Raw genomic sequence first — 12,500 nt, 5'->3', positions numbered from 1 at the left:
TCCTTAATAAATCACTAGACCTGGGACTTTCTTTTCATGTTACAATTTACGAGTCACTGAAAAGTACCAGGTAATTTAGTTAACAGATCAGACGGGAACTTTTGTTTTATTTTACATTTTACGATTCACTGAAAATTGAAAGATCATTTCCTCAATAAATCATCGGATCAATTACTTTTTTTATTTTACAATTTACGAGTCACTGAAAAGTACCAGGTTATTTTGTCAATAAATCAGACCAGGAACTTTGGTTTTATTTTACAATTTACATCACTGAGAATTACCAGGCCTTTTCATCAATAAATCTCACCAGGGACTTATGTTTTATTTTACAATTTACGAGCCAATGAAAAGTACCAGGTCATTTCCTCAACAAATCACCAGACCAGGGACTTTTGTTTTATTTTGCCATCTACGAGTCACTGAAAATCAACATGTCATTTTGTCAATGAATCAGACCAGGTACTTGTTTTATTTTACAATTTACGAGTTACTGAAAAGTACCAGGTCTTTCGACAATAAATCAGACCAGGGACTTTGGTTTTACTCAAAAATTTACGAATTACTAAAAATTTCCAGGCCCTTTCATCAAAACATCAGACCGGGGAGTTTAGTTTACGATTTACGAATCAATTAAAATTTCTTGGTCATTTTGTCAGTAATTCAAACCAGAGGATTTTTTTAATTGTTCTCCCATTTTCAATGCTGAAGAAGATTCTATCGAGTGAATCTCTAATAAACATTCTCCTTTTCATCTGATCAGTTACTATAACATGTCCACTAGACGTAGTACTTGTTGCCTAAAATTAATCAAAAAATTAAAAGGGTGAGAAATGTCAAGATACGTAAAAGAGATGAAAAGCTGAGCGCAGGTTAAAGGATATATTAGTGTGATTTGAGATGGTTTGGTCATGTAAATGGAATGTATAATATTTTGGTTACTGAAGAGTACTACGTCCTAAATGTTAGGAGGAAGGAGGAGAGGAAGACCTAAAAAAAAGTACTAGAAAGTAGTGGAGAGAAAGATGTACTGGAAAGATGTCTTATTACCCATGAAGCGAAAGTGTTTGTTAGAGAAGGGAATGGCCCTGTTTTGTAACGGGAGTTCGACGTACTGCTGATGAAACTTCTTTATAAAATTTCATCTACGGTTCAGCAAGCGAGAGTATGATAGTAGCAGGGACCTATGTCCGACTTTTTCTCTGTAACCAAACCCTGTTACGGAAACAGCTTCAGGTTGGAAAACGGCATACAAACACGGGTGGTTGAGGGGTAAGCGAGGTTCGGTACGCATTATTTTCTCCATTTTCAGAGAATATACTTAGAACGCGTTCATATAAAATTCAATACATACGTTTCCTTTCTAAAACATTACGTAAGATGTTACGCGCTCACACATACGTGTACATACATATATTCAAGGAGATTATAATATTTAAACAGAAAAAATAGTACACCATAAAAGGAAACACTTTCTGTTAAAATGACAAAAAGGCACAGGTCACTGTCCCACTCATCATCTGACTACTGAATTAAGGATGTGTTTTACATACTACACCATCTATCACTTTCCTGCAAGGACTTCCTTATTTCGAGAACGATAACGAATGTAGATTCAACAAATACTTTCAAAGGGCGAATATTAAGTTCATTCACAGAGGGGCAATTGGAAGAGTTAAGTGCTGCAAAGCTCTTGACTTAAAATTAATGGCCTTTTCTATGCTAGTGAAACTAGTGAGGTTTTATTATATTCATGCTCGTCTCATGTACAGGTGCACCCTCCTGCTACTCATACATTCTTACATACATACAAACATACATATATATGTATGTATGTCCACATAAAATATATATATAAATATATATATCGTATATACATATATGTGTGTGTGTTTGCCTGTGTACACGTATATTTGCATTAGATTTTAAGGGTTATGTATGAGTATAATTACTCTCTTCCCAAACTTTCATCTCTCTCTCTCTCTCTCTCTCTCTCTCTCTCTCTCTCTCTCTCTCTCTCTCTTTATTGCAACAGTAAGAAACATCAAAAATATCGATAATACAAAAGGATATACAATATATTCAACAGATAAATACGAAAACAAAGTTAAATGTAAGCGCATGCGCAGACATCAAGCAGATAATTAGAAGTGTGCATGCACTCGCGTTGAGTTATTTCCATATGCAATGAGTTATTTCCATATGCAAAAGGATTAAATGACTGGGATTTAGACGTGTACAAGCTACTCTCGTGGAGATAAAAAAACGCGAAAAAAGTAAAAGAATTCATTGATTGATAGTACGCGTTTAATCCCCCAAGTTAATTTCCTCGTGTAAAACCTATCAAAAATTGAAAAAGAATTAATAGTTGTGGTTTACTTTATTGGAAAGCCATGAGTTTTTGACAGAGAGAGAGAGAGAGAGAGAGAGAGAGAGAGAGAGAGAGAGAGAGAGAGAGAGAGAGAGAGCTGAAAATGTGGTGAGTAAATTTTCTCTTGAAAATTTCTTAAAATCTATTGTAAATACACAGCCAAACACAAATACAATATATATATATATATATATATATATATATATATATATATATATATATATATATATATATATATATATATATATATATATATATATATATACAGTATATATGAAGATTATACTGTGGTATTACAGTAACAGACATTCATATATATATATATTATAATATATATATATATATATAAATATATATATATATATATATATATATATATATATATATATATATATTATATATATATATATATACTTATACATACATACATACATATACAGATATATATATACTGTATATATAATACGTGTGCGTCTTTCAGTGACTTTTGCCTTCTTTACTCTCTCAGAAGCCTCCTGTTAATACAATCACAAATTCACACACACACACACAAACGCACACATTATATACATACATAATATGTGTGTGTTTCAATGACTTTTGCCTTTCTTTATCCTCCTAGAAACCTCCTGTTAATACAATCTGAAATACACACACACACACACACATATATATATATATATATATATATATATATATATATATATATATATATATATATATATATATATATATATATATATATATATATATATATACATATATATATACATATATATATATATATATATATATATATATATATATATATATATATATATATATATATATATATATATATATATATATATATATATATATATATATAATATTTAACTGCACCTCACGTCTACAATGCACCAGCTTTTCCAAACATTTTTACGCATGACTCGAATTCAATTAGCGCAATTCAATCTTTGTTAACACCTTGCTGAATGTACCTTTAAAGCACTTCCCTGTAAAGGGATGTCAGGCAAATAGAGTAATCCATCACTCGATTAATCTTACCGAGGAGGAACTGTAAAATATTGAAATTAAAAAACCCAAAACCTAGATTGCGACTCCACTTCAATATAAAGGACATCGCCCAATCACTCCTCACTTTGCAGATACGAGTTATGATATCAAAACACAAACCAATAGGAAAGCAAATTCGATATACCTCTGGATAACCTGTCAAAATATAGATGGCTTCTGTTCTTTTTCCTCCGACTAATTTAGTGGAAACGTTCGCGAAATTCTTACTTGACAGTCTCCATACTTGTGCTGATCAAAATCTCCGTCATGTCTTCAGGGGTGATATATCTGTTAGGGTTACTGCATATTTAAAAATGTACAAAAGAGATTAGTTGGAAACTTACTCAGTCCTCAGCTGAAATGGAGAACTGAGCAGGTTCCCGAAAGCTGTCTTTCGTACATTTTCTAGTAAGATTCTCACAAGCATCGCTGGGCATTTTTTATTAATATTGGAGTCAACCACTGGGCATTTGCTTCTACACTGCTATCATAATTAAAGTGTATTAAGTTAACGAGAATCGGCTTCCATAATATTCCCAGCAAACCTGCCATAGCAATGGGAATGAAAGACTCCTGATATCGGACAAAATGTGACATTGCAGCACCTCAAAAGAATATCGATGTTGAGCGAAATGAGTTGTACGTACTAATTCTGAAGGCGCAGGCATTAAAAGAGATAGGGGATCACTAATGAATCCAAATCGTGAAAAGGACATAATACAATAACGAGAGAGAGAGAGAGAGAGAGAGAGAGAGAGAGAGAGAGAGAGAGAGAGAGAGAGAGAGAGAGAGAGAGAGCACCGTGGGGGGTGTTAGTCACCTCGACCAGGTAACCTTACTTAACTGTCTCTGTGAGCTATGAGAGTGGGCGGGATGGGACTACCTGCCTTGCGCCTTGTTTCCCCAGGCAATAACGTGGGTGGAGAGGCGGCCTAGGTAGTAATCATGTGTGATTTAAGGTCTATAGGACAATGACCTTTTCTTTGCCTCTGCTATTAATTAGAGAATTTAAACCATTCAAATATGAACACACACATTCAAATTTATTAACAGGTACAAACATATTTCACTTAACAGTGTGGTTCTAAAATTAAACAAAAGATGAAAATCGACTATCCTAAGATTTAACAGCTTAATAAACGTCTTTCCCTCAACCTGCAAGCTTTAGAATTCTCTCCCTGCTTCTTGTTTTCCTTATAGTATTTCTGTCTTTTAGGGTCAGGTCTAGCGTGTTTTTCATAGGTAAACCTCACCACTCTTTCCTCCTTATCTTTGTACTTAATGCGGGCCTGGGCTAGAAGGGGGCATTAGGATGCCCACTCTGTTAGTTTTGCTCTAAAAAAAGCCATCAACTTATTCTTTTAAGAAAGGGGCCTTTAATTTAAAGTAGTGAGAACTAACAAATAAAGGAATATAAACTCCCGGAGTAACTTCCGTGAAGTCGAACTAATATACACACTGAGCATTCAGGCACGACTGGAATTCAATAACAGGGCTTTTACACTCATGCGACGGGGGAGTTTCTCATCCTCAACTTCTTACTTGCGTGATCGTGAAAGGAACTATTCTTAGTTTCTCGCCATTCTGAATGTAAAGGAATACATTCATATTGAGCGCCCACGCAAATTATTCTTAGCCTCTCCCAGTTACCAAAAGAATGCAGCCAATTTGTGTGTGTATGAGAGAGAGAGAGAGAGAGAGAGAGAGAGAGAGAGAGAGAGAGAGAGAGAGAGAGAGAGAGAGAGAGAGAGAGAGGCTTAATTCACACTATATATAAAAGCTATGTTCAAGGTAGGAGCTACGCAAAAATATTCTCTTAAAATAATATGGTTTATATATATATATATATATATATATATATATATATATATATATATATATATATATATATATATATATGGAGAGAGAGAGAGAGATAATTTGTTTTTCTCAAAATAGCGCAACTATTTTTGGTTACTTTTACACACACACACACAGTACCTCCATCCACCGAATTCAAAAAATTAAAAAAAAACATACGGTATTGTTTACACCGTACACAAAAACCCTTCCCAGAAATAACCAACAATACAATAAAAATAAAAGAAAATAGCAAAACTAACAAAACCACACGTTCCTCAATAAAGAAAGAACCTCTCCGGACACGTAGCCACCACAAAATTTAACATGCATAGCGCTGGTTGCCTAACCGGCCGGTGTACTGGCTGGCCGCTATTTCCCGTATTTAGGAGAAGGCTTCAGCTTAATCCCATCATAAAATGGAGGCCATTCGGTCCCCGCCCCCACCCCCCCAAAAAAGAACGCAATCCAGTTTCCACTTAACAGCATTTGGGAGAATCCCTGAAAAAAGGGGATGTGGGGATATTCAAATGGGGAGGGGAGGAGGGGGGGGAGTACTGGATATCTCCCTAGAAAATGTTGTAATGGCAGCGCCTGGGAATAACGTCGACTAAACAGTGACTACTAAGAATAGGATCTGGTGGAGTTACCCAACTATGGCTATAATTTGGGTGTAATTTTAGGAATGGTATGGAAAGGATTAGGGGCACCATAGTGCTGAAGGATTTGAATTCTGGGTAAAGTTCTAGAAGGGCATAAGTTTAAATCTGGGTATACTTGGTGGCTAGGGTCGTGGCATGCCGCTCAGATGTCTAGAGTTCGCGCCTCCCCCAAGGCGATGAAAAAACCGCTGGCTCTGTATCATGATCAGTCACTGCTGCAGTGTGGGGTCTGCGGTGGGAGGTTGAAACCAACATTCTTTGGAAGCTTGACTTTAAAGTCAATGGCCCCGTGGGCTTGTTCCATGTGAATAGGTTTCGTCTGATGAAATAATAATAATAAAAATAAAAGTCAAAGAGGGTATGAAAATGAGGACATAGGCCTATTACTATAGCACCTAAATTCTAGGTTTAGCTGCACACCGGTATAAAGTGAGTACCATTCTATCACTGCAGGACTTGAATTCTTTGTATAGTTTTTGATAGGGGTAACGATTTTACTTAGGACTTTCGAGCAAACACTTTTATTTAAGAATTGGTGCAAAGGATTTTGGGGACCACAACAGGACCGAGCCACTTAATATTTTTTTTAAAACAAATAAGATGGTCACACCAATACATCTGTAAGTAAGCTTTCCTTCTAATCACAAGTGAATATCCTTCCTTAGACGTACCTCCAAATCATATAATCCTTCTAATTGTTTTCTTTCGCCTTCTTTTGCTAAGGTGCATCTGCATAATGTAATCACCAAAATCTAGACTTGGTGATTAAGTCTTGCTGATGTAATTATACCTCGGTAATCACTACAGACTACAGTTTTTATACCTCGGTAATCACTAAAGATTTGTTATACCTTGGTAATCATTATAGATTTTTTATATCTTGGTAATCACTATAGATTTTTTATATCTTGGTAATCACTATAGATTTTTATACCTTGGTAATCACTATAGATTTTTTATATCTTGGTAATCACTATACATTTTTATACCTTGGTAATCACTATAGATTTTTTATATCTTGGTAATCACTTTAGATTTGTATACCTTGATAATCACTATAGATTTTTTATACCTTGGTAATCACTATAGATTTTTTATATCTTGGTAATCACTATAGATTTTTATACCTTGGTAATCACTATAGATTTTTTATACCTTGGTAATCACTATAGATTTTTTTATATCTTGGTAATCACTATAGATTTTTTATATCTTGGTAATCACTATAGATTTTTTATGTCTTGGTAATCACTATAGATTTTTTATATCTTGGTAATCACTATAGATTTTTATACCTCGGTAATCACTAAAGATTTGTTATACCTTGGTAATCACTATAGATTTTTTATATCTTGGTAATCATTATAGATTTTTTATATCTTGGTAATCACTATAGATTTTTATACCTTGGTAATCACTACAGATTTTTTATATCTTGGTAATCACTATAGATTTTTATACCTTGGTAATCACTATAGATTTTTTATACCATAGTAATCACTATAGATTTTTATACCTTGGTAATCACTATAGATTTTTTATACCTTGGTAATCACTATAGATTTTTATACCCTGGTAATCACTATAGATTTTTACACCTTGGTATTCACTATAGATTTTTTATACCTTGGTAATCACTATAGATTTTTATACCTTGGTAATCACTATAGATTTTTATACATTGGTAATCACTGTAGATTTTTATACATTGGTAATCACTATAGATTTTTATACATTGGTAATCAATATAGATTTTTATACATTGGTAATCACTGTAGATTTTTACACCTTGGTAATCATTATAGATTTTTTATACCTTGGTAATCACTATAGATTTTTATTCCTTGGTAATCACTATAGATTTTTATACATTGGTAATCACTATAGATTTTTATACATTGGTAATCAGTATAGATTTTTATTTCTTGGTAATCACTACAGATTTTTATACATTGGTAATCACTATAGATTTTTATAGATTGGTAATCACTGTAGATTTTTACACCTTGGTAATCACTATAGATTTTTTATACCTTGGTAATCACTGTTGATTTTTATAGCTTGGTAATCACTATAGATTTTTTATAACTTGGTAATTACTATAAATTTTTTTACACCTTCGTATACACTCCAGATTTTTATATCTTGGTAATCACTCTAGAATTTTTATACCTTGGTAATCACTATAGATTTTTTATACCCTGAAATCACAATATTATTTTATACCTTGGAAATCACTATAGATTTTTTATACCTTGGTATACACTAGAATTTTTATACCTTGGTATACAATACATTTTTATACCTTTTTTTATACACTTAGATTTTTTATACCTTGGTAAGCTCTCTAGATTTTTTCATACCTTAGTAAAAACTATATTATTTTTTGCAGTTGAAGCTTTTAATCGTTGTCTGACTTTCTTGTCGGCTGATCATTAGACGAGTTTAATATTAAGATTTTTATTCTTACATTTCTTGTCGAGTTAGATCTGCAAACTCTAAAACTTTATTAAATTTCCAATCCTCTAATTGCCCAAAACTGCAATTCGCTCCGCGTTTTCAGAAAGGCCGAATCATTTTGACTCCTGAACAAAGAAAGAGATTACTTTAGAGGGAATCTGTCCCGCTGGATGACAGCTGGCTCGCCACTTACGCCGAGGAAATGTAAATGGCCCAGGGAGACATAAATCAAGGTGGGAATGGGAGATTCTTTATAAGAACGTTGACGACATTCTTCAAAAACCATATAATAATAATAATAATAATAATAATAATAATAATAATAATAATAATAATAATAATAATAATAATAATAATAATATTATTATTATTATTATTATTATTACTCAGAAGATGAACCAAAGGGGCCACTGACTTGAAATTCAAGCTTCCAAAGAATATGGGGCTCATTACGAAGTAAGAGAAGGTAATGGGAAATACAGAGAAAAGAGATCTCACTTATTAAAAAGAAAAAATAAATCAGTAACTTAATAAATAGATAAAAGCGTATTAAAATGCAAAGAGATAGACATATTAAATGAAACGGTCACTGGCATGAACGTGTTCTTGAGAATATACCTCAACTTAGAAGAACAAAGAACAAAGCACCCTTCAGGAGAACAATCAACATCAAGAAGGTTTCAACAGGAGCCAAAATAATCCTCAAATCGTTTGCAAAATGTCCTCGCCTCTGCCATTCATATTCCTAGAAAAACTCACGTCTTTCTTTTATTCTTTATTCCTTCTGCATTCCGTTCTTTGTATTCGCTTCTCCTCCTCTTCGACTATTTCCTTGCAACGCACGTTCGTGGGTGGCAATAAAAAAAACGAGTAAGGATGGAGTAAAAAAAAGAGAAAAGAATACTTGAATGCTGAAACAACGACCAAAATGCAGTCATGGTGTATTCTGAGTAGCGCTTATTATTATTCCGCGAGAAAGGACTTTGCTGCCCCACCCCGCCCCGGGCTCCCAGGCCATCCCAACCCAACTAACACCCACCACGCAAATGGATGGCAAAGGCTGGGGAAACCAGCAGGCAAGGGAAGAGCTGGAATAATCGACAAAAAGACCTGAACGTTAAAGTAAGTATGAAAGTCGCCTTGTCCAAAATTGCGAGAATAGTCAAAACATACGCCCGAGGAAAGGAGAGAATTCTCAGGTTTTTGAGTGCCCCATGCCCCATAGCTCTGGATTTATATAAATGACTTAAAGAGAAAAGCAATAACGTCATCCATAATTAAGAATGACAAACGATCGATTCTAATTTCTTACACTTGTTTAACTGAATTTCTGCATGTTTGACAAAATGTCACTCGTATTGGCGTTATGGTTTTGATCACAACGTTATCCAACGAAAACAACTGAATGACAAACGAAAACAACTGACGCTTCTTTATTTCTTACACGAAAACAACAGTTTAACTGAAAACGACTCTGCATTTTGACAAAAACTGTCATTCAAACGAAAACAACTATTGGCGTTATGGTTTTGATCACGAAAACAACTGACGCATTTCAAACGAAAACAACTGACGCATTTCAAACGAAAACGACTGACGCATTTCAAACGAAAACAACTGACGCATTTCAAACGAAAACGACTGACGCATTTCAAACGAAAACAACTGACGCATTTCAAACGAAAACAACTTTTTTTTGATAAAACACTGAAACAAAAACAACTGACGCATTTCAAGCTCATTTAATGTTTCATTTTCATTCTCAAAACTTTCTTTTTTTTTTTACTGAAACAAACTATTTAATACTTTTCAGTTAAACACAGAAAAGCATATATATAAAAATATATATTTATCTGAAATATTTCCCTTTATTTTCCGTTCCTAATCATTTAAGTATCTAATCCATATGAAATTTCCACCTTGAGCACTGCTGTGTAACATATGATGAAGGCTGATATTTAAATATTACATATTATTCTGATATAACGTATTGTCTATTACTTCAATAGCCACGTACAGATAGCAATCTTAATACTTGTTTTCAATACATAAAGAGGATAATGTTTATGATCCTTAATTTCAGCATCATATAAAATGTGGACACCAATGTCGTTTTTTTCCTAAGACTTATTTCCTTGCCTGATTGCGTTCAGTCAATAGCTGCTTATTTTGAGAGTCAGTTTTCATATTTTTACGAATTGTGTGACGGGGGAAGTAATGACGGTACTTTTGTTTATCAAATAAAAAAAAATATCACAAGCTGTCGAAAACAGAGCCTTAATGACGATGAAGACATAACATTCCATTTACAAACTAACAGTGGAAGTTACAGAACCTTTATTAGTCAGGGCAAACATTAATCTATGACAAAGTATTTTCGGCGCTCAGATAGACAGGGTCTCTTCGTGACACGGTCCTTCATTCACGACAGATACATATACACATACATATACATATATATACATGTGTATATATATTGTAATTATATATATATATATATATATATATATATATATATATATATATATATATATATATATATATATATATATATATATATATATATATATATAGGCTTCGATGAGACGAGTAGTAAGAATATATATACACAGCGAAGTTGTGTGGCAATTTTGTGATACATATACACATATGCATAAACATATATATACAGTATATATATACATATATATATATATATATGTGTATATATACTTTTAAAATATTTGTATAAACTTAAAAAACGCGGCTTCTAGCGTGAACTCAGGTACGGAACAACACAAAAAAGTTTAAACCTCAACAAAAGAAAAATAAACACACGATAAAAAGAAATCAACGTACTTACCAAGGTTCAAATAAATCTCTAGTGCATATGGAAGCCGCATCTGTAAAAAAAAAAAATAAAATAAATTACCAGCTGATCGGCCACAGACAAACCTTTTAAAAAAATTCTACGGGATATACTTATATAATTTCAATTACCCTCTATAAAGAAGTCAGTGACTTCCAGATGATGGTGGTCATAAAAAAGACAAAAGGTCCTTAAGAGAAGGGAAAGTCGGTGAAATGGACCTTGAGGAAAATATTAAGTAGGACGTCCTTTTGAAATAAAGGACTGAGACGGTCGTCCTGAACTCCGCGATATACGTAGGACATTAAATAGCTTGCTCTGATTTCTCCTTAGGAATAGAAATATAATAGAAATAGAAGCTTTCGTCTGACATTTAAGAAAGGCCGCTTCCGGTTGACGGCCACATTAACTGGATGCGCAGACGAAATATGAAAGGACCTGAAGCCTCGCGTAGCATAACAATAAGGCAGATGAATTATGCAAAACACGTACATTCAGAGCCATGAAGCATATGTTTAATGGGGTTATCATTCAGGATGCTTAAGAATAGAGATAATAAAAAAATAACTATGGGTTTACTTTTATATCAAGCAAAGTTTATGAGTTAATTCTAAACGATTTAACTGTATTACAACAAGGAAGACTTACTTAAAGCAAGCTATAATGGATGATCAAATTTCAAACAATAAACGAATAAGATTAACGATTAATAGATTGTACTCAACAAAAATTTTCAAGCTTCGAATCCGAACTCAAATTGATTTATAAATCCTTTAAAAATGATGATCTTCCATTACACCCTCTACCTTCTGCTACTATTACTACTACTAAAGTTACTATAATTATTGTTTTTTTTCATCCTAATACCACACTCAAAGTCTCCGACTCCTTTTCTTCCGATAAAATTAGTACAAAAATATCAGTAATGCTACTTTCACCACTACGAGTACAAACCAAGTTTCTTCTTCCAGTTACGATATAGGCTCCAAGGGTTTCTTGAGTTTCCACACACGACTGGAAAGGGGGAAAAGGTACGTGGAAGATTGCCGAGGCTATTGGTAATTGGATTTCTTCTACTGGCAGGAGGAGAGAGAGTGCGACTTTCTCTTTGTAATCTTAACCTCGTCAAAATTACAATTCTATCTACTTCCTGTATAAACACATCCACGATATATATATATATATATATATATATATATATATATATATATATATATATATATATATATATATGTGTGTGTGTGTGTGTGTGTGTGTGTGTGTG

The 12,500-nt window shown here is 33.3% G+C and overlaps 1 protein-coding gene and 1 long non-coding RNA gene across 2 annotated transcripts in view; one reads left to right on the top strand and one right to left on the bottom strand.

Moving 5' to 3' along the window:
- The window catches only part of LOC136831497 (5-hydroxytryptamine receptor-like), a 239,806-nt gene that overhangs the window by 35,923 nt on the left and 191,383 nt on the right, over positions 1–12,500 (top strand).
- Positions 1–12,500, bottom strand: part of LOC136831498 (uncharacterized) — a 243,293-nt gene that overhangs the window by 101,645 nt on the left and 129,148 nt on the right. Inside the window, exon 2 of the long non-coding RNA XR_010850909.1 lies at positions 11,231–11,270. This is a non-coding gene — a long non-coding RNA (uncharacterized lncRNA). The remainder of the gene's footprint in view (positions 1–11,230; positions 11,271–12,500) is intronic.

The sequence above is a fragment of the Macrobrachium rosenbergii genome, chromosome 48, assembly GCF_040412425.1.
Source record: "Macrobrachium rosenbergii isolate ZJJX-2024 chromosome 48, ASM4041242v1, whole genome shotgun sequence".
In the NCBI taxonomy this organism is placed as follows: Eukaryota; Metazoa; Arthropoda; class Malacostraca; order Decapoda; family Palaemonidae; genus Macrobrachium; species Macrobrachium rosenbergii.
This window is presented reverse-complemented; position numbering and strand designations above follow the sequence as displayed.